Source organism: Chiloscyllium plagiosum, unplaced genomic scaffold, assembly GCF_037043375.1.
Source record: "Chiloscyllium plagiosum isolate Xiang-an unplaced genomic scaffold, Cpla_swu_hap1 HiC_scaffold_22, whole genome shotgun sequence".
NCBI classification, from domain to species: domain Eukaryota; kingdom Metazoa; phylum Chordata; class Chondrichthyes; order Orectolobiformes; family Hemiscylliidae; genus Chiloscyllium; species Chiloscyllium plagiosum.
Genome location: NW_028270160.1, coordinates 11219679 through 11242317, shown reverse-complemented (window position 1 = coordinate 11242317; position 22639 = coordinate 11219679). Strand labels below are relative to the sequence as shown.

General features: G+C 57.8%; 1 protein-coding gene across 1 annotated transcript in view; it reads left to right on the top strand.

Moving 5' to 3' along the window:
* The first annotated feature begins 22243 nt into the window (after window positions 1-22243).
* Window positions 22244-22639, top strand: part of r3hcc1l (R3H domain and coiled-coil containing 1-like) — a 178447-nt gene continuing 178051 nt past the window's right edge. The window contains exon 1 of the mRNA XM_087998750.1: window positions 22244-22272. The gene's annotated coding sequence lies outside the window, so the exon portion shown is untranslated. The remainder of the gene's footprint in view (window positions 22273-22639) is intronic.

Sequence of the window (22639 nt, the reverse complement as noted above, 5' to 3'; positions counted from 1 at the left end):
AGACTTTGTCCATATATCTGCTCCATGTTAATGTTATATTTTATTCTTGGTAACGTGGCGAGGTAACAATGAGCCTGTGAGGCACCTTTTGTGATGTTTTCACAGTTCACTCAAATGCTAGACATTGGAGCTGCTTTGTCCATAGTTCTGTAACTCTCAACGCTCGGTTTCTTTTTTGCTGCACCACTTCATTCATCAAGTCCTGCCAACGTGCTTAGGATGTGCTCTGGGGAGGGACTGACTGTCTCATCAGAGTAGGGATTTCCAGTAACAGCTTGTTTGCTCTGGGCCGATCGCACTCGGGTTGACAGAGAGAGCTGCCACTTTGAATGTTGCTGAGGAAGGCTAGATGAGCATTGCCATTTGATATTGTTCAGCTGTAAGTGGAGGGACCCGAGAGGGCTAAGTGCAAAATTCCTTCAGGGCCAATGAAATCAAAGACAGGAAGATGAGTTGAATTTCCGACATCCTCGAAATGGCCCCGGTGTGGCCTATGCACTTTTCCCTTCCTCTACGACTGTAACGTTGTATTGAGTTTACTTCAGCACTGAGTTCAGAAAAAGGCCATGCTGTTCAACCAAGCTGTGCTGGTTGTCATGCTGCATTCATGCTTCCTCTCCCCACTCTAACTATTTTATTTTACCCAATAGAATCCCTACAGTGCAAAAAGAGGCCATTCAGCCCATCCAGTTGACATGAACTCCCCACAGCATCCCACTCTATGCCAATAACCACATACTTAGTGTGTCTAATCTACCTAGCCTGCACATCTTTAGACACGATGGGCAATTTACCATGGCTAATCCACTTAACCTGCACATCTTTAGACTGTGGGAGGAAACCCATGCAGACATGCGGAGAATGTGCAAACTTCACCCAGACAGTCGCCTGAGGGTGGAATCGAACTGGCGCTGGGAGGCTGCAGTGCTGACCACAGTGCATTAAGAATGCCTTCTCCTCCTTTCACCCTTTGTGCTTTATTCAACTGTCTTCAGATCCACCCTGACCATTCATCTTGACAATTCCTAATGGTAATGAAAACCATGGGTGGAACCTTCTGGACTCACTGGCAGCTTTCAGAAGAGCAGACAGGGGAGTGCCATTGGAAGAGAAATGAAAAAATTAATGTTTCCTAACAGCAGGTTGAGGTTTTGTTACTAAGGTTCTAAGAATCTTTCAAGTGGACCCATACCTGACCCTCATCATCAGGAGTTTATGCAGTATTTATTAATATGTCATAAATACATGTGACGAAGCTGCACATCCTGGAAAGGTTATGCCATCCTTGATTTTTTTTCAGAGAGGTTATAAATGGCCCAGACTCCCAAAAGTCTGAGAGTTTGGATAGATTTTAGGGCCCATTTGTTTACAGCTAACAGATACTGCCTCAGACAGAAGGCTTTCAAGTTTTAAAAAAAATTGTATAATGAAAGGGGAGTGGCCAGTTCTAACAGCTGAGTTTTTGATTCAATTCAGCAGCAGTGTGTATGAAGAAAGGTTGGGCTTTCTCTTCTGTCTTCAAACCTGTGAGGCATTGTTTCATTTTTACCTTTTGTGTCAAGAAGTGTTTATTGGAATTGTTACAAGTATTTTGGAACAGCATCATCAAGTTGGAATAGCCTGTCATGTTCGGATAGGTTAAGTTATTTCGGCAGTTTGTTTTCTGTGTTTCATTCAGCAATCTTGTAAATAAATTCTATTTTGCTTATAACTAAGCAAGTCTGACCAGCAGATTGTCTCCTGGAATATCCATTGTACACCTGCTTAAATCAAACAGTAAAGTTATAATCTGTGCGACCTTCTTGAAGTGTTTTGATGGGTCTGGCCTGGTCCATAACAAATGCATTGAGGCATCATCCCACTGGAATTACACGTGACTGATTGTCCTGCCAAATCTGAAGATTGCTGTTGGATTATTTACAACAAACGGGCAACTACAGAGAAGAAAGTAGAATTATTCATCCTCACTCACCATTCAGCCCCTCCTCCATCCTCACTCACCAACCAGCCCCTCCTCCATCCTCACTCACCATCCAGCTCCTCCTCCTCCATCCTCACTCACCATCCAGCCCCTCCTCCACCCTCACTCACCAACCAACTCCTCCTCCTCCAACCTCACTCACCATCCAGCCCCTCCTCCATCCTCACTCACCAACTAGCTCCCCCTCCTCCATCCTCACTCAACAACCAGCTCCACCTCCTCCATCCTCACTCACCAACCAGCTCCCCCTCCTCCATCCTCACTCAACAACCAGCTCTCCCTCCTCCATCCTCACTCAACAACCAGCTCCACCTCCTCCACCCTCGCTCACCAACCAGCACCTCCTCCTCCTCCACACTTGCTCACCATCCAGCTCCTCCTCCTCCATCCTCACTCACCATCCAGCTCCTCCTCCATCCTCACTCACCAACCAGCTCCCCCTCCTCCATCCTCACTCACCAACCAGCTCCCCCTTCTCCATCCTCACTCAACAACCAGCTCCACCTCCTCCATCCTCACTCACCAACCAGCTCCTCCTCCTCCATCCTCACTCACCAACCAGCTCCCCTCCTCCATCCTCACTCACCAACCAGCGCCATCTCCTCCATCCTCACTCACCAACCAGCTCCCCTCCTCCATCCTCACTCACCAACCAGCGCCACCTCCTCCATCCTCACTGACCAACCAGCTCCACCTCTTCCATCTTCACTCACCAACCAGCTCCACCTCCTCCTCCATCCTCACTCACCAACTAGCTCCTCCTCCTCCTCCTCCATCCTTACTCACCAACCAGCTCCACCTCCTCCATCCTCACTCAGCAACCAGCTCGTCCTCCTCCATCCTCACTCACCAATCAGTTCCCCCCCTACTCCTCCATCCTCACTCACCAACCAGCTCCCCCTCCTCCTCCATCCTCACTCACCAACCAGCGCCACCTCCTCCATCCTCACTCACCAACCAGCCCCTCCTGCTCCATCCTCACTCACCAACCAGCCCCTCCTGCTCCATCCTCACTCACCAACCAGTTCCTCCTCCTCCACCCTCACTTACCAACCAGCCCCTCCTCCTCCGCCACCCTCACTCACCAACCTGCTCCTCCCCCTCCTCCACCTTCACTCCCCAACTAGCTCCTCCTCCCCCTCCATCCTCTCTCACCAACCAGCTGCTCCTACTCCATCCTCACTCAACAATCAGCCACTCCTCCTCCTTCATCCTCACTCACCAACCAGCTCCTCCTCCTCCATCCTCACTCACCAACCAGCTCCTCCTCCTCCATCCTCACTCACCAACCAGCCCCTCCTCCATCTCCACCCTCACTCACCAGCCAGCTCATCCTCCATTCTCACTCTCCAACCAGCTCCTCCTCCCTCTCCACCCTCACTAACAAACCAGTCCCTCCTCCTCCTACATCCTCACTCACCAACCAACCCCTCTTCCTCCTCCAACCTCACTCACCAACCAGTTCCTCCTCCTCCACCTTCACTCACCAACCAGCCCCTCCTCCTCCATCCTCACTCACCAACCTGCCCCTCCTACTCCTCCATCCTCACTCACCAACCAGCTCCACCTCCTCCATCCTCACTCACCAACCAGCTCCTCCTCCTTCTCCATCCTCACTCACCAACCAGCTCCTCCTCCTTCTCCATCCTCACTCACCAACCAGTTCCACCTCCTCCTCCATCCTCACTCACCAACCAGTTCCTCCTCCTCCATCCTCACTCACCAACCAGCTCCTCCTCCCCTACATCCTCACTCACCAACCAGCTCCTCCTCCTGCAACCTAACTCATCAAACAGCTCCTCCTCCTCCACCCTCACTCAACAACCAGCTCCACCTCCTCCATCCTCACTCACCAACCAGCTCCTCCTCCTCCTCCTCCACCACCCTCACTCACCAACCAGCTCCTCCTCCTCCACCCTCAATCACCAACCAGCTCCTCCTCCTCCATCCTCACTCAAACAGCTCCTCCTCCATCCTCACTCACCAACCAGCTTCTCCTCCTCCTCCACCCTCACACACCAACCAGCTCCTCCTCCTCCACCCTCACTCAGCGACCAGTTCCTCCTCGTCCATCCTCACTCACCAACCAGCTCCTTCTACTCCATCCTTACTCAAAGATCAGCTCCTCCTCCTCCTTCATCCTCACTCACCAACCAGCCCCTCCTCCTCCTCCTCTGCCCTCACTCACCAGCCAGCTCCTCCTCCATCCTCACTCTCCAACCAGCTACTCCTCCCTCTCCACCCTCACTCACCAACCAGCCCCTCCTTCCTCTCCACCCTCACTCACCAACCAGCCCCTCCTCCTTCCCAACCCTCACTCACCAACCAGCCCCTCCTCCTCCATCCTCACTCACCAACCTGCCCCTCCTCCTCCTCCATCCCCAGTTACCAACCAGCTCCTCCGCCCCCTCCATCCTCACGCACCAACCAGCTCCTTCTCCTCCTCCATCCTCACTCACCAACCAGCTCCTATTCCTCCATCCTCACTCACCAACCAGCTCGTTCTCCTCCTCCATCCTCACTCACCAACCAGCGCCTCTTCCTCCACCCTCACTCACCAACCAGCTCCTCCTCCTCCTCCATCTTCACTCACCAACCAGCTCCTCCTCCTCCATCCTCACTCAACGATCAGCTCCTCCTCCTCCGCCAACCCCACTCACCAACCAGCTCCTCCTCCACCACCCTCACGCACCAACTACATCCACCTCCTCCTCCTCCAGCCTCACTCACCAACCAGCTCCTCCTCCTCCTCCATCTTCACTCATCAACCAGCTCCTCCTCCTCCACCCTCACACACCAACTAGCTCCTCCTCCTCCATCCTCACTCACCAACCAGCCCCCCCTCCTTCTCCACCCTCACTCACCAACCAGCCCCTCCTCCTCCATCCTCACTCACCAACCTGCTCCTCCTACTCCTCCATCCTCACTCACCAACCAGATCCACCTCCTCCACCCTCACTCACCAACCAGCTCCTCCTCCTCCATCCTCACTCACCAACCAGCCCCTCCATCCTCACTCACCAACCAGCTCCTCCTCCTCCATCCTCACTCACCAACCAGCTTCTCATCCTCCATGCTCACTCACCAACCTGCCCCTCCATCCTCACTCACCAACCTGCCCCTCCCACTCCTCCATCCTCACTCACCAACCAGGTCCACCTCCTCCATCCTCACTCACTAACCAGTTTCTCCTCCTCCATCCTCACTCACCAACCAGCTCCTCCTCCCCCTCCATCCTCACTCACCAACCTGCCCCTCCTACTCCTCCTTCATCACTCAACAACCAGGTCCACCTCCTCCATCCTCACTCACCAACCAGTTAGTCCTCCTCCATCCTCACTCACCAACCAGCTCCTCCTCCCCCTCCATCCTCACTCACCAACCTGCCTCTCCTCCTCCATCTTCACTCACCAACCAGCTCCTCTTCCTCCACCCTCTCTCACCAACCAGCTCCTCCTCCTCCATCCTCACTCACCAACCAGCCCCCCCTCCTTCTCCACCCTCACTCACCAACCAGCACCCCCTCCTTCTCCACCCTCACTCACCAACCAGCCCCTCCACCTCCATCCTCACTCACCAACCTGTCCCCCCTACTCCTCCATCCTCACTCACCAACCAGCTCCACCTCCTCCATCCTCACTCACCAACCAGCTCCTCCTCCTACTCCATCCTCACTCACCAACCAGCTCCACCTCCTCCTCCATCCTCACTCACCAACCAGCTCCTCCTCCCCCTCCATCCTCACTCACCAACCTGCCTCTCCTCCTGCATTCTTACTCATCAACCAGCTCCTCCTCCTCCATCCTCACTCACCAACGAGCTCCACCTCCTCCATCCTCACTCACCAACCAGCTCCTCCTCCGCCTCCATCCTCACTCACCAACCAGCTCCACCTCCTCCATCCTCACTCACCAACCAGCACCTCCTCCTCCATCCTCACTCACCAACCAGGTCCACCTCCTCCATCTCAATCACCAACTAGCTCCACCTCCTCCTCCATCCTCACTCACCAACCGGTTCCTCCTCCTCCATCCTCACTCACCAACCAGCTTCTCCTCCCCCTCCATCCTCACTCACCAACCAGCTCCTCCTCCTCCAACCTCACTCATCAACCAGCTCCTCCTCCTCCACCCTCACACACCAACTAGCTCCTGCTCTTCCTCAACTATCACTCACCAACCAGCTCCTTCTCCTCCTTCTACTCCTCACTCACTAACTAGCTCCTCCTCCTCCATCCTCACTCACCAACCAGCTCCTCTTCCTCCATCCTCACTCACCAACCAGCTCCTCTTCCTCCACCATCACTCACCAACCAGCTCCTCCTCCTCCTCCATCCTCACTCACCAACCAGCTCCTCTTCCTCAACTGTCACTCACCAACCAGCTCCTTCTCCTCCTCCACCCTCACTCACCAACCAGCTCCTCCTCCTCCTCCACCCTCACTCACCAAACAGCTCCTCCTCCTCCTCCACCCTCACTCAGCAACCAGCTCGTCCTCCTCCATCCTCACTCACCAATCAGTTCCTCCGCCTCCAACCTCACTCACCAACCAGCTCCTACTCCTCCTCCACACTCACTCACCAACCAGCTCCCCCTCCTCCTCCATCCTCACTCACCAACCAGCCTCTCCTCCCCCTCCATCCGCACTCACCAACCAGCTCCTTGTACTCAATCCTTACTCAAAGATCAGCTCCTCCTCCCCCTCCATCCTCACTCACCAACCTGCCTCTCCTCCTCCATCCTCACTCATCAACCAGCTCCTCCTCCTCCTCCATCCTCACTCACCAACCAGTTCCTCCTCCTCCATCCTCACTCAACCAGCGCCTTCTCCTCCATCCTCACTCACCAACCAGTTCCGTCTCCTCCTCCATCCTCACTCACCAACCAGCTCGTCCTCCTCCATCCTCACTCACCAATCAGTTCCTCCGCCTCCAACCTCACTCACCAACCAGATCCCCCTCCTCCTCCACCCTCACTCACCAACCTGTCTCTCCTCCTCCATCTACACTCACCAACCAGCAGCTCCTCCTCCTCCTCCACCCTCACTCACCAACGAGCTCCGCCTCATCCTCCACCCTCACTCACCAACCAGCTCCACCTCCTCCACCCTCACTCACCAACCAGCTCCGCCTCCTCCTCCACCCTCACTCACCAACCAGCTCCTCCTCCTCCATCCTCACTCACCAACCAGCTCCACCTCCTCCAACCTCACTCACCAACCAGCTCCACCTCCTCCATCCTCACTCACCAGGCAGCTCCTCCTCCTCCTCCATCCTCACTCACCAACCAGCTCCTCCTCCTCCATCCTCACTCACCAACCAGCTCCTCCTCCTCCTCCTCCATCCTCACTCACCAACCAGCTCCTCCTCCTCCATCCTCACTCACCAACCAGCTCCTCCTCCTCCATCCTCACTCACCAACCAGCTCCTCCTCCTCCATCCTCACTCACCAACCAGCTCCTCCTCCTCCATCCTCACTCACCAACCAGCTCCTCCTCCTCCATCCTCACTCACCAACCAGCTCCTCCTCCTCCATCCTCACTCACCAACCTGCCCCTCCATCCTCACTCACCAACCAGCCCCTCCTCCTCCATCCTCACTCACCAACTTGCCCCTCCTACTCCTCCATCCTCACTCACCAACCAGCTCCTCCTCCTCCATCCTCACTCACCAACCAGCTCCTCCTCCTCCATCCTCACTCACCAACCAGCCTCTCCTCCCCCTCCATCCTCACTCACCAACCAGCTCCTCTTCCTCCACTATCACTCACCAAACAGCTCCTCCTCCTCCTCCATCCTTACTCAACGATCAGCTCCTCCTCCTCCTCCACCCTCACTCACCAAACAGCTCCTCCTCCTCCACCCTCACTCACCAACCAGCCCCCCCTTCCTTCTCCACCCTCACTCACCAACCAGCTCCTCCTCCTCCATCCTCATTCACCAAACTGTCCCCCCTACTCCTCCATCCTCACTCACCAACCAGCTCCACCTCCTCCATCCTCACTCACCAACCAGCTCCTCCTCCTTCTCCATCTTCACTCACCAACCTGCTCCACCTCCTCCTCCATCCTCACTCACCAACCAGCTCCTCCTCCCCCTCCATCCTCACTCACCAACCAGCTCCTCCTCCTCCATCCTCACTCACCAACCTGCCCCTCCATCCTCACTCACCAACCAGCCCCTCCTCCTCCATCCTCACTCACCAACTTGCCCATCCTACTCCTCCATCCTCACTCACCAACCAGGTCCACCTCCTCCATCCTCACTCACCAACCAGCTCCTCCTCCTCCATCCTCACTCACCAACCAGCTTCTCCTCCTCCTCCATCCTCACTCACCAACCAGCTCCTCCTACTCCAACCTCACTCAGCAACCAGCTCCTCCTCCTTCTCCATCCTCACTCACCAACCAGTTCCACCTCCTCCTCCATCCTCACTCACCAACCAGTTCCTCCTCCATCCTCACTTACCAACCAGCTCCCCCTCCCCCTACATCCTCACTCACCAACCAGCTCCTCCTCCTGCAACCTAACTCATCAAACAGCTCCTCCTCCTCCATCCTCACTCACCAACCAGCTCCTGCTCCTCCATCCTCACTCACCAACCAGCTTCTCCTCCTCCTCCACCCTCACACACCAACCAGCTCCTCCTCCTCCTCCACCCTCACACACCAACCAGCTCCTCCTCCTCCACCCTCACTCAGCGACCAGTTCCTCCTCCTCCATCCTCACTCACCAACCAGTTCCGCCTCCTCCTCCATCCTCACTCACCAACCAGCTCCTTCTACTCCATCCTTACTCAAAGATCAGCTCCTCCTCCTCCACCCTCAATCACCAACCAGTTCCGCCTCCTCCTCCATCCTCACTCACCAACCAGCTTCTCATCCTCCTCCATCCTCACTCAGCAACCAGCTCCTCCTCCTCCACCCTCACTCAGCGACCAGTTCCTCCTCCTCCATCCTCACTCACCAACCAGCTCCTTCTACTCCATCCTTACTCAAAGATCAGCTCCTCCTCCTCCTTCATCCTCACTCACCAACCAGCCCCTCCTCCTCCTCCTCTGCCCTCACTCACCAGCCAGCTCCTCCTCCATCTTCACTCTCCAACCAGCTACTCCTCCCTCTCCACCCTCACTCACCAACCAGCCCCTCCTTCCTCTCCACCCTCACTCACCAACCAGCCCCTCCTCCTTCCCAACCCTCACTCACCAACCAGCCCCTCCTCCTCCATCCTCACTCACCAACCTGCCCCTCCTCCTCCTCCATCCCCAGTTACCAACCAGCTCCTCCGCCCCCTCCATCCTCACGCACCAACCAGCTCCTTCTCCTCCTCCATCCTCACTCACCAACCAGCTCCTATTCCTCCATCCTCACTCACCAACCAGCTCGTTCTCCTCCTCCATCCTCACTCACCAACCAGCGCCTCTTCCTCCACCCTCACTCACCAACCAGCTCCTCCTCCTCCTCCATCTTCACTCACCAACCAGCTCCTCCTCCTCCATCCTCACTCAACGATCAGCTCCTCCTCCTCCGCCAACCCCACTCACCAACCAGCTCCTCCTCCTCCACCCTCACGCACCAACTACATCCACCTCCTCCTCCTCCAGCCTCACTCACCAACCAGCACCTCCTCCACCTCCATCCTCACTCACCAACCAGCTCCTCCCTCCCCTCAATCCTCACTCAGCAACCAGCTCCTCCTCCTCCTCCTCCACCCTCACTCACCAACCCACTCCTCCTCCTCCACCCTCACGCACCAACTACCTCCTCCTCCTTCTCCTCCAGCCTCACTCACCAACCAGCTCCTCCTCCTCCTCCACCCACACTCACCAACCAGCTCCGCCTCCTCTTCCACCCTCACTCACCAACCAGCTCCACGTCCTCCATTCTCACTCACCAACCAGCCCCTCCTCCTCCATCCTCACTCACCAACCAGCTCCTCCTCCTCCATCCTCACTCACCAACCACCTCCTCCTCCTTCTCCATCTTTACTCACCAACCAGCTCCTCCTCCTCCTCCATCCTCACTCACCAACCAGTTCCTCCTCCTCCTCCACCCTCACTCACCAACCAGCTCCTCCTACTCCATCCTCACTCACCAACCAGCTCCTCCTCCTACTCCATCCTCACTCACCAACCAGCTCCACCTCCTACTCCATCCTCACTCACCAACCAGCTCCACCTCCTCCATCCTCACTCACCAACCTGCCCCTCCTCCTTCTCCACCCTCACTCACCAACCAGCTCCTCCTCCTCCATCCTCACTCACCAACCTGCCCCTCCTCCTTCTCCACCCTCACTCACCAACCAGCTCCTCCTCCTCCATCCTCACTCACCAACCTGCCCCTCCTCCTCCATCCTCACTCACCAACCTGCCCCTCCTCCTTCTCCACCCTCACTCACCAACCAGCTCCACCTCCTCCATCCTCACTCACCAACCAGCTCCTCCTCCTCCATCCTCACTCACCAACCAGCTCCTCCTTCTCCACCCTCACTCACCAACCAGCTCCTCCTCCTCCATCCTCACTCACCAACCAGCTCCTTCTCCTCCAGCCTCACTCACCAACCAGCTCCTCCTCCTCCTCCACCCACACTCACCAACCAGCTCCACCTCCTCCATCCTCACTCACCAACCAGCTCCTCCTAGTCCATCCTCACTCACCAACCAGCTCCTCCTCCTCCATCCTCACTCACCAACCAGCTCCACCTCCTCCACCCTCACTCACCAACCAGCTCCTCCTCCTCCATCCTCACTCACCAACCAGCTCCTCCTCCTCCATCCTCACTCACCAACCAGCTCCTCCTTCTCCACCCTCACTCACCAACCAGCTCCACCTCCTCCATCCTCACTCACCAACCAGCTCCTCCTCCTCCATCCTCACTCACCAACCAGCTCCACCTCCTCCATCCTCACTCACCAACCCACTCCTCCTCCTCCACCCTCACGCACCAACTACCTCCTCCTCCTTCTCCTCCAGCCTCACTCACCAACCAGCTCCTCCTCCTCCATCCTCACTCACCAACCTGCCCCTCCTCCTTCTCCACCCTCACTCACCAACCAGCTCCACCTCCTCCATCCTCACTCACCAACCAGCTCCTCCTAGTCCATCCTCACTCACCAACCAGCTCCACCTCCTCCACCCTCACTCACCAACCTGCCCCTCCTCCTTCTCCACCCTCACTCACCAACCAGCTCCACCTCCTCCATCCTCACTCACCAACCAGCTCCTCCTCCTCCATCCTCACTCACCAACCAGCTCCTCCTCCTCCATCCTCACTCACCAACCAGCTCCTCCTCCTCCATCCTCACTCACCAACCTGCCCCTCCATCCTCACTCACCAACCAGCCCCTCCTCCTCCATCCTCACTCACCAACTTGCCCCTCCTACTCCTCCATCCTCACTCACCAACCAGGTCCACCTCCTCCATCCTCACTCACCAACCAGCTCCTCCTCCTCCATCCTCACTCACCAACCAGCTTCTCCTCCTCCTCCATCCTCACTCACCAACCAACTCCTCCTCCTCCATCCTCACTCACCAACTAGCTCCTCCTCTCCATCCTCACTCACCAACCAGCTCCTTCTCCTCCATCCTCACTCACCAACCAGCTCCTCCTCCTCCAACCTCACTCATCAACCAGCTCCTCCTCCTCCACCCTCACACACCAACTAGCTCCTGCTCTTCCTCAACTATCACTCACCAACCAGCTCCTTCTCCTCCTCCTACTCCTCACTCACTAACTAGCTCCTCCTCCTCCATCCTCACTCACCAACCAGCTCCTCTTCCTCCATCCTCACTCACCAACCAGCTCCTCTTCCTCCACCATCACTCACCAACCAGCTCCTCCTCCTCCTCCTCCATCCTCACTCACCAACCAGCTCCACCTCCTCCACCCTCACTCACCAACCAGCTCCTCCTCCTCCATCCTCACTCACCAACCAGCTCCTCCTCCTCCATCCTCACTCACCAACCAGCTCCTCCTTCTCCACCCTCACTCACCAACCAGCTCCACCTCCTCCATCCTCACTCACCAACCAGCTCCTCCTCCTCCATCCTCACTCACCAACCAGCTCCACCTCCTCCATCCTCACTCACCAACCCACTCCTCCTCCTCCACCCTCACGCACCAACTACCTCCTCCTCCTTCTCCTCCAGCCTCACTCACCAACCAGCTCCTCCTCCTCCATCCTCACTCACCAACCTGCCCCTCCTCCTTCTCCACCCTCACTCACCAACCAGCTCCACCTCCTCCATCCTCACTCACCAACCAGCTCCTCCTAGTCCATCCTCACTCACCAACCAGCTCCACCTCCTCCACCCTCACTCACCAACCTGCCCCTCCTCCTTCTCCACCCTCACTCACCAACCAGCTCCTCCTCCTCCATCCTCACTCACCAACCAGCTCCTCCTCCTCCATCCTCACTCACCAACCTGCCCCTCCATCCTCACTCACCAACCAGCCCCTCCTCCTCCATCCTCACTCACCAACTTGCCCCTCCTACTCCATCCTCACTCACCAACCAGCTTCTCCTCCTCCTCCATCCTCACTCACCAACCAACTCCTCCTCCTCCATCCTCACTCACCAACTAGCTCCTCCTCTCCATCCTCACTCACCAACCAGCTCCTTCTCCTCCATCCTCACTCACCAACCAGCTCCTCCTCCTCCTCCTCCATCCTCACTCACCAACCAGCTCCTCTTCCTCCATCCTCACTCACCAACCAGCTCCTCTTCCTCCATCCTCACTCACCAACCAGCTCCTTCTCCTCCTCCTCCATCTTCACTCACCAACCAGCTCCTCCTCCTCCTCCATCCTCACTCACCAACCAGCTTCTCCTCCTCCTCCATCCTCACTCAGCAACCAGCTCCTCCTCCTCCTCCACCCTCACACACCAACTAGCTCCTCCTCCTACATCCTCACTCACCAACCAGCTCCTCCTCCTCCATCCTCACTCACCAACCAGCTCCTCCTCCTCCATCCTCACTCACCAACCAGCTCCTCTTCCTCCATCCTCACTCACCAACCAGCTCCTCTTCCTCAACTATCACTCACCAACCAGCTCCTTCTCCTCCATCCTCACTCACCAACCAGCTCCTCCTCCTCCATCCTCACTCACCAACCAGCTCCTCCTCCTCCATGCTCACTCACCAACCTGCCCCTCCATCCTCACTCACCAACCTGCCCCTCCTACTCCTCCATCCTCACTCACCAACCAGGTCCACCTCCTCCATCCTCACTCACCAACCAGTTCCTCCTCCTCCATCCTCACTCACCAACCAGCTCCTCCTCCCCCTCCATCCTCACTCACCAACCTGCCTCTCCTACTCCATCTTCACTCACCAACCAGCTCCTCCTCCTCCACCCTCTCTCACCAACCAGCTCCTCCTCCTCCATCCTCACTCACCAACCAGCTCCTCCTCCTTCTCCTCCCTCACTCACCAACCAGCCCCCCCTCCTTCTCCATCCTCACTCACCAACCTGCCCCTCCTACTCCTCCATCCTCACTCACCAACCAGGTCCACCTCCTCCATCTCAATCACCAACCAGCTCCACCTCCTCCTCCATCCTCACTCACCAACCGGTTCCTCCTCCTCCATCCTCACTCACCAACCAGCTTCTCCTCCCCCTCCATCCTCACTCACCAACCAGCTCCTCCTCCTCCAACCTCACTCATCAACCAGCTCCTCCTCCTCCACCCTCACACACCAACTAGCTCCTGCTCTTCCTCAACTATCACTCACCAACCAGCTCCTTCTCCTCCTCCTACTCCTCACTCACTAACTAGCTCCTCCTCCTCCATCCTCACTCACCAACCAGCTCCTCTTCCTCCATCCTCACTCACCAACCAGCTCCTCTTCCTCCACCATCACTCACCAACCAGCTCCTCCTCCTCCTCCTCCATCCTCACTCACCAACCAGCTCCTCTTCCTCCATCCTCACTCACCAACCAGCTCCTCTTCCTCCATCCTCACTCACCAACCAGCTCCTTCTCCTCCTCCTACATCTTCACTCACCAACCAGCTCCTCCTCCTCCTCCACCCTCACTCACCAAACAGCTCCTCCTCCTCCTCCACCCTCACTCACCAACCAGCTTCTCATCCTCCTCCATCCTCACTCAGCAACCAGCTCGTCCTCCTCCATCCTCACTCACCAATCAGTTCCTCCGCCTCCAACCTCACTCACCAACCAGCTCCTACTCCTCCTCCACACTCACTCACCAACCAGCTCCCCCTCCTCCTCCATCCTCACTCACCAACCAGCCTCTCCTCCCCCTCCATCCGCACTCACCAACCAGCTCCTTGTACTCAATCCTTACTCAAAGATCAGCTCCTCCTCCCCCTCCATCCTCACTCACCAACCTGCCTCTCCTCCTCCATCCTCACTCATCAACCAGCTCCTCCTCCTCCTCCATCCTCACTCACCAACCAGTTCCTCCTCCTCCATCCTCACTCAACCAGTTCCTCCTCCTCCATCCTCACTCACCAACTAGCTCCTCCTCCTTCTCCACCCTCACTCACCAACCAGCTCCTTCTCCTCCATCCTCACTCACCAAACACTCCTCCTCCATCCTCACTCACCAACCAGTTCCGTCTCCTCCTCCATCCTCACTCACCAACCAGTTCCGCCTCCTCCTCCATCCTCACTCACCAACCAGCTTCTCATCCTCCTCCATCCTCACTCAGCAACCAGCTCGTCCTCCTCCATCCTCACTCACCAATCAGTTCCTCCGCCTCCAACCTCACTCACCAACCAGATCCCCCTCCTCCTCCACCCTCACTCACCAACCTGCCCCTCCTCCTCCATCTTCACTCACCAACCAGCTCCCCCTCCTCCTCCATCCTCACTCACCAACCAGCTCCACTTCCTCCACCCTCACTCACCAACCAGCTCCTCCTCCTCCACCCTCACTCACCAACCTGCCCCACCTCCTCCACCCTCACTCACCAACCAGCTCCTCCTCCTCCATCCTCACTCACCAACCAGCTCCTCTTCCTCACCCTCACTCACCAACCTCCCCCACCTCCTCCATCCTCACTCAACAATCAGCTCCTCCTCCACCCTCACACACCAACCAGCTCCTCCTCCTCCATCCTCACTCACCAACCTGCCCACCTCCTCCATCCTCACTCACCAACCTGCCCACCTCCTCCATCCTCACTCACCAACCAGCTCCTCCTCCTCCATCCTCACTCACCAACCAGCTCCTGTTTCACCCTCACTCACCAACCAGTTCCTCCTCCTCCATCCTCACTCACCAACCAGCCCCTCCTCCTTTTGTGTAAAATTGGATACTGATGGATAAGAGTAGAAACCAATTCGTACAAGGTGAAAGCGTTTTAAAAATTCACAAAAGCTAAGTAGCACATTCTTCTAGAACAGTCTCATCTCATCAACCACCAAGCATTCTACTCAAGCCAAACTAAGTTGATGCACCTTGAGAGGATGGGACAGCTAGAGAGAGAAATTCTTCAGGGTAGGCATTCTTCGAAGAGGCTTCGCAGTAGGGTTAAGATCAACTAGGAGAAAGTGAGGACTGCAGGCACTGGTAATCAGATAATTCCTGATGAAGGGCTCTTGCCCAAAACGTTGATTCTCCTGGTCCTCAGATGCTGCCTGAGCTGCTGTGCTTTTCCAGCACCACTCTTTCGCCTCTGATCTCCAGCAGAGAGAGGTCAAGGCTACTTTGGCCCCTCCCTACTGAGATAGTAAATGAAAGCAGCAATGGCAGTAGTAATAGTGTCCAAATTTGTCTCAGTCATTTACTGACTGGTCTGCTGGACCTGGCTCTCCGTGGTGAAAGTGGATAATTCCCGAGGACCGAGTGTCTCCCAGGCTGCCCCAAGAGGAAACAGGAGGAGATTGCAGGGGCACTGTCATTAATTTTCAAGTCCTTACTGGCCACGGGGGATGCCACAGGACGAGAGAACAGGAATGAGGCACCATTGTTCAACAAGGATAATAGGGATAAAACAGGAAACTACAGGCTAGTGAATCTAACATATGCAGGAAGGAATCTTGGAAAATATTCTGAGGGATGGAATTAACCTCCACTTGGAGAGGCAACGATTGATCAAAAATAGCTTTACTTTGTAAGAGGGGGATCATGTGGAACAAATTTAATTTTTCAAGGACATGATTAAATGTGTAGATAAGGGAGGTGCAGTTGATATGGTAAATGTGGATGTTAGCTTTTGTAAAGTCTTACATGGCAAACTGGTTAAAAAGCTAAGAAGTCATGGGATCCAAGGCAGTTTGGAAAATTGGACCAAAATTGGTTTAGTGGCAGGAAGCTGAGGGTAATGGTCAAAGGTGTATGTGAGCATAAGAATGTGTCCAATGGCATACCAAAAGGCATGGTAGGTGGGTCCTTTGCTATTTGTTGTGTACATTAATGATTGAGACAAGAATAAAGAAGTTACGTTCAGTAAATTTGCAAATTACACAAAAGTTGATGGTGTGGTAAGTAGCAAGGAGAAAAGTCTTCGTGTATAAATTATACAGATAGGCTGTTCAGAGGGGCTGAACAGTGGCAAATGCAATTCAATCCTGAAAATATCAGATGATGCATTTTGTGAGGCGAGAGAGTAGACCGTGATTAGTAGGATCTGAAGAAGTACAGAGGATCAGAGAGACCTTGGTGTGGATGTCTTGAAGCAACAGGACAGGTAGACAGGGTGGTTAAGAAGGCATATTGATTTCTTGGCTTTCTTAGTCAAGGTACTGTTTGCAAGAGCAGGGAGGTTATGATGGAGCTGTAAATAACATTAGTTAGGTCACAGCTGGAGCACTATGTGCAGATCTGGTCATGATGCTATAGGAAGGATGTGATTGCACTGGAGAGAATTCAGAAGAGATTCACGAGGATGTTGCCTGCGTGAGAGAGATCCAGCTGTGAAGAGAGACTAGATAGGCTTGGGTTTGTTTTTCTTGGAACAGAGAAAGCTGTGGGGGATCCGATTGTGTTGTACAAAGTGCTGACTGGCATAGGCAGGGGAGAGAGATGGAAACTTTTCCCTTTAGTACAAGGGCTAATAACCAGGGGACACGATTTTAAGGTATGAAGCAAGACGTTTAGAGCAGAATTAGGGAAATAGAATTCACACAGAAGGTTATGAGTATAGCACTGTCTCCCCCCTTCACTCCAGGATGCTCCTCAGTACCGTAACCCCATTCACCCCAGAGTGCTCCCCAGTACTGTATCCTCCCTCCATCCCAGAGTTCTCTCTAGTACTGTAACAACGCACCACCCCCCCACCAACGCCCTCCATCCCAGGATACTCCCCAGCACTGTCTTCCCCTAACCTGGCTGCTCCATAGCGCGGTCTCCCTTCCACCCCAGGATGCACCCAGCACTATCACCACCTACCCCAGGGTGCTCCCCAGCACCGTATACCCCCTCCACCCCATGGTGCTGCTGAGCACTGTATCCTCCATCCTCTCCAGGGTGCTTCCCAGCACAGTATTCACCCTTGACTCCAGGGAGCACCCGAGCACAGTATTCCCCCTCAACCTCAGGACGCTCCCAAGCACTGTTCCCCCCCCCCCCCGGGCCGCCAGGGTGCTCCACAGCACTGTCTCCACCTACCTCCTGGGTGCTCCCCAGCACAGTATTCCCCCTCCACCCCAGGGACCTCCCCAAAACAGTACTCCCCCTCCACCCCAGGGACATCCCCAAAACAGTATTCCCCCTCCACCCCAGGGACATCCCCAAAACAGTATTCCCCCTCCACCCCAGGGACCTCCCCAGCACAGTATTCCCCCTCCACCCCAGGGACCTCCCCAGCACAGTATTCCCCCTCCACCCCAGGGTGCTCCCCAGCACAGTATTCCCCCTCCACCCCAGGGTGCTCCCCAGCACAGTATTCCCCCTCCACCCAAGGGACCTCCCCAGCACAGTATTCCCCCTCCACCCCAGGGACCTCCCCAGCACAGTATTCCCCCTCCACCCCAGGGACCTCCCCAGCACAGTATTCCCCCTCCATCCCGGGACCTCCCCAGCACAGTATTCCCCCTCCACCCCAGGGTGCTCCCCAGCACAGTATACCCCCCTCCACCCCAGGGACGCCCCCAGCACAGTATTCCCCCTCCACCCCAGGGTGCTCCCCAGCACAGTATTCCCCCTCCACGCCAGGGACCTCCCCAGTACGGTATTCCCCCTCCACCCCAGGGTGCTCCCCAGCACAGTATCCCCCCTCCACCCCAGGGTGCTCCCCAGTACAGTATTCCCCCTCGACCCCAGGGACCCCCACCAGCACAGTATTCCCCCTCCACCCCAGGATGCTCCCCAGCACAGTATTCCCCCTCCACCCCAGGGTGCTCCCCAGCACAGTATACCCCCTCCACGCCAGGGTGCTCCCCAGTACAGTATTCCCCCTCAACCCCAGGGTGCTCCCCAGCACAGTATTCCCCCTCAACCCCAGGGTGCTCCCCAGCACAGTATACCCCCTCCACCCCCGGGACCTCCTCAGCACAGCATTCCCCCTCCACCCCGGGACCTCCCCAAAACAGTATTCCCCCTCCACCCCAGGGTGCTCCCCAGCACAGTATTCCCCCTCCACCCCAAGGTGCTCCCCAGCACAGTATTCCCCCTCCACCCCAGGGACCTCCCCAGCACAGTATTCCCCCTCCACCCCAGGGACGCCCCCAGCACAGTATTCCCCCTCCACCCCAGGGACCTCCCCAGCACAGTATTCCCCCTCCACCCCAGGGACCTCCCCAGCACAGTATTCCCCCTCCACCCCAGGGACCTCCCCAGCACAGTATTCCCCCTCCACCCCAGGGACGCCCCCAGCACAGTATTCCCCCTCCACCCCAGGGACCTCCCCAGCACAGTATTCCCCCCTCCACCCCAGGGACGCCCCCAGCACAGTATTCCCCCTCCACCCCAGGGACCTCCCCAGCACAGTATTCCCCCCTCCACCCCAGGGACGCCCTCAGCACAGTATTCCCCCTTCCACCCCAGGGACCTCCCCAGTACAGTATTCCCCCTCCACCCCAGGGTGCTCCCCAGCACAGTATTCCCCCTCCACGCCAGGGACCTCCCCAGTACAGTATTCCCCCTCCACCCCAGGGACCCCCCCAGCACAGTATTCCCCCTCCACCCCAGGATGCTCCCCAGTACAGTATTCCCCCTCCACCCCAGGGTGCTCCCCAGCACAGTATTCCCACCTCCACCCCAGGGACGCCCCCAGCACAGTATTACCCCTCCACCCCAGGGTGCTCCCCAGCACAGTATTCCCCCTCCACGCCAGGGACCTCCCCAGTACAGTATTCCCCCTCCACCCCAGGGTGCTCCCCAGCACAGTATTCCCCCTCCACCCCGGGACCTCCCCAGTACAGTATTCCCCCTCCACCCCAGGGTGCTCCCCAGCACAGTATTCCCCCTCCACCCCAGGGTGCTCCCCAGCACAGTATTCCCCCTCCACCCCAGGGTGCTCCCCAGCACAGTATTCCCCCTCCACCCCAGGGTGCTCCCCAGCACAGTATTCCCCCTCCACCCCAGGGTGCTCCCCAGCACAGTATTCCCCCTCCACCCCGGGACCTCCCCAGTACAGTATTCCCCCTCCACCCCAGGGTGCTCCCCAGCACAGTATTCCCCCTCCACCCCAAGGTGCTCCCCAGCACAGTATTCCCCCTCCACCCCAGGGACGCCCCCAGCACAGTATTCCCCCTCCACCCCAGGGTGCTCCCCAGCACAGTATTCCCCCTCCACGCCAGGGTGCTCCCCAGTACAGTATACCCCCTCCACCCCAGGGACCTCCCCAGTACAGTATTCCCCCTCCACCCCAGGGTGCTCCCCAGCACAGTATCCCCCCTCCACCCCAGGGTGCTCCCCAGTACAGTATTCCCCCTCCACCCCAGGGACCCCCCCAGCACAGTATTCCCCCTCCACCCCAGGGACCCCCCCAGCACAGTATTCCCCCTCCACCCCAGGGTGCTCCCCAGCACAGTATTCCCCCTCCACCCCAGGGTGCTCCCCAGCACAGTATTCCCCCTCCACCCCAGGGACCTCCCCAGCACAGTATTCCCCCTCCACCCCAGGGTGCTTCCTAGCACAGTATTCTCCCTCCACCCCAGGGTGCTCCCCAGCACAGTATTCCCCCTCCACCCCCCGGGACCTCCCCAGCACAGTATTCCCCCTCCACCCCAGGGTGCTTCCTAGCACAGTATTCTCCCTCCACCCCAGGGTGCTCCCCAGCACAGTATTCCCCCTCCACCCCGGTACCTCCCCAAAACAGTATTCCCCCTCCACCCCAGGGACGCCCCCAGCACAGTATTCCCCCTCCACCCCAAGGTGCTCCCCAGCACAGTATTCCCCCTCCACCCCAGGGACCTCCTCAGCACAGTATTCCCCCTCCACCCCAGGGTGCTCCCCAGCACAGTATACCCCCTCCACGCCAGGGTGCTCCCCAGCACAGTATTCCCCCTCCACCCCAGGGTGCTTCCTAGCACAGTATTCTCCCTCCACCCCAGGGTGCTCCCCAGCACAGTATTCCCCCTCCACCCCAGGGACCTCCCCAGCACAGTATTCCCCCTCCACCCCAGGGTGCTCCCCAGCACAGTATTCCCCCTCCACCCCCGGGACCTCCCCAGCACAGTATTCCCCCTCCACCCCCGGGACCACCTCAGCACAGTATTCCCCCTCCACCCCAGGGACGCCCCCAGCACAGTATTCCCCCTCCACCCCAAGGTGCTCCGCAGCACAGTATTCCCCCTCCACCCCAGGGACCTCCTCAGCACAGTATTCCCCCTCCACCCCAGGGACCTCCCCAGTACAGTATTCCCCCTCCACCCCAGGGTGCTCCCCAGCACAGTATCCCCCCTCCACCCCAGGGTGCTCCCCAGCACAGTATTCCCCCTCCACCCCAGGATGCTCCCCAGCACAGTATCCCCCCTCCACCCCAGGGTGCTCCCCAGCACAGTATTCCCCCTCCACCCCAGGATGCTCCCCAGCACAGTATTCCCCCTCCACCCCAGGGACCTCCCCAGCACAGTATACCTCCTCCACGCCAGGGTGCTCCCCAGCACAGTATTCCCCCTCCACCCCAGGGACCTCCCCAGCACAGTATTCCCCCTCCACCCCAGGGTGCTTCCTAGCACAGTATTCCCCCTCCACCCCAGGGTGCTCCCCAGCACAGTACTCCCCCTCCACCCCCCGGGACCTCCTCAGCACAGTATACCCCCTCCACCCCAGGGTGCTCCCCAGCACAGTATTCCCCCTCCACCCCCGGGACCTCCTCAGCACAGTATTCCCCCTCCACCCCGGGACCTCCCCAAAACAGTATTCCCCCTCCACCCCAGGGACGCCCCCAGCACAGTATTCCCCCTCCACCCCAAGGTGCTCCCCAGCACAGTATTCCCCCTCCACCCCAGGGACCTCCTCAGCACAGTATTCCCCCTCCACCCCAGGGTGCTCCCCAGCACAGTATACCCCCTCCACGCCAGGGTGCTCCCCAGCACAGTATTCCCCCTCCACCCCAGGGACCTCCCCAGCACAGTATTCCCCCTCCACCCCAGGGTGCTTCCTAGCACAGTATTCTCCCTCCACCCCAGGGTGCTCCCCAGCACAGTATTCCCCCTCCACCCCCCGGGACCTCCTCAGCACAGTATACCCCCTCCACCCCAGGGTGCTCCCCAGCACAGTATTCCCCCTCCACCCCCGGGACCTCCTCAGCACAGTATTCCCCCTCCACCCCGGGACCTCCCCAAAACAGTATTCCCCCTCCACCCCAGGGACGCCCCCAGCACAGTATTCCCCCTCCACCTCAGGGTGCTCCCCAGCACAGTATTCCCCCTCCACCCCAAGGTGCTCCCCAGCACAGTATTCCCCCTCCACCCCAGGGACCTCCTCAGCACAGTATTCCCCCTCCACCCCAGGGACCTCCCCAGCACAGTATTCCCCCTCCACCCCAAGGTGCTCCCCAGCACAGTATTCCCCCTCCACCCCAGGGACCTCCCCAGCACAGTATTCCCCCTCCACCCCAAGGTGCTCCCCAGCACAGTATTCCCCCTCCACCCCAGGGACCTCCTCAGCACTCTCTACAACCTCCATCCCAAGGTGCTGCACCAAGGGTGAAGGTAGTAGAAGATACACAATGCCCAGTTGTGCATCTCCAGCTGATGCTGGGTCTGCCGGAAACAGGAGCGGAACTACATTTCCCAGGACCGCGCGGGGCAGGCGTGGTGACGTCAGAGGGGATTCGACATGACGTGTTGCGCGTTGACGTCGGAAGGGTCTTTGCGCTCGCGCTGCTGCCTGGAGACGGGAGGCCGGAGGCGGAGAGACACCGAGGGGCAAGGTAATGGAGGGAGACCCTACCGAGGGACAGGGTAATGGAGGGAGACCCTACCGAGGGCCGGGGTAATGGAGGGAGACCCTACCGAGGGCCGGGGTAATGGAGGGAGACCCTACCGAGGGCCGGGGTAATGGAGGGAGACCCTACCGAGGGGCAGGGTAATGGAGGGAGACCCTACCGAGGGCCGGGGTAATGGAGGGAGACCCTACCGAGGGGCAGGGTAATGGAGGGAGACCCTACCGAGGGGCAAGGTAATGGAGGGAGACCCTACCGAGGGGCAGGGTAATGGAGGGAGACCCTACCGAGGGGCAGGGTAATGGAGGGAGACCCTACCGAGGGCCGGGGTAATGGAGGGAGACCCTACCGAGGG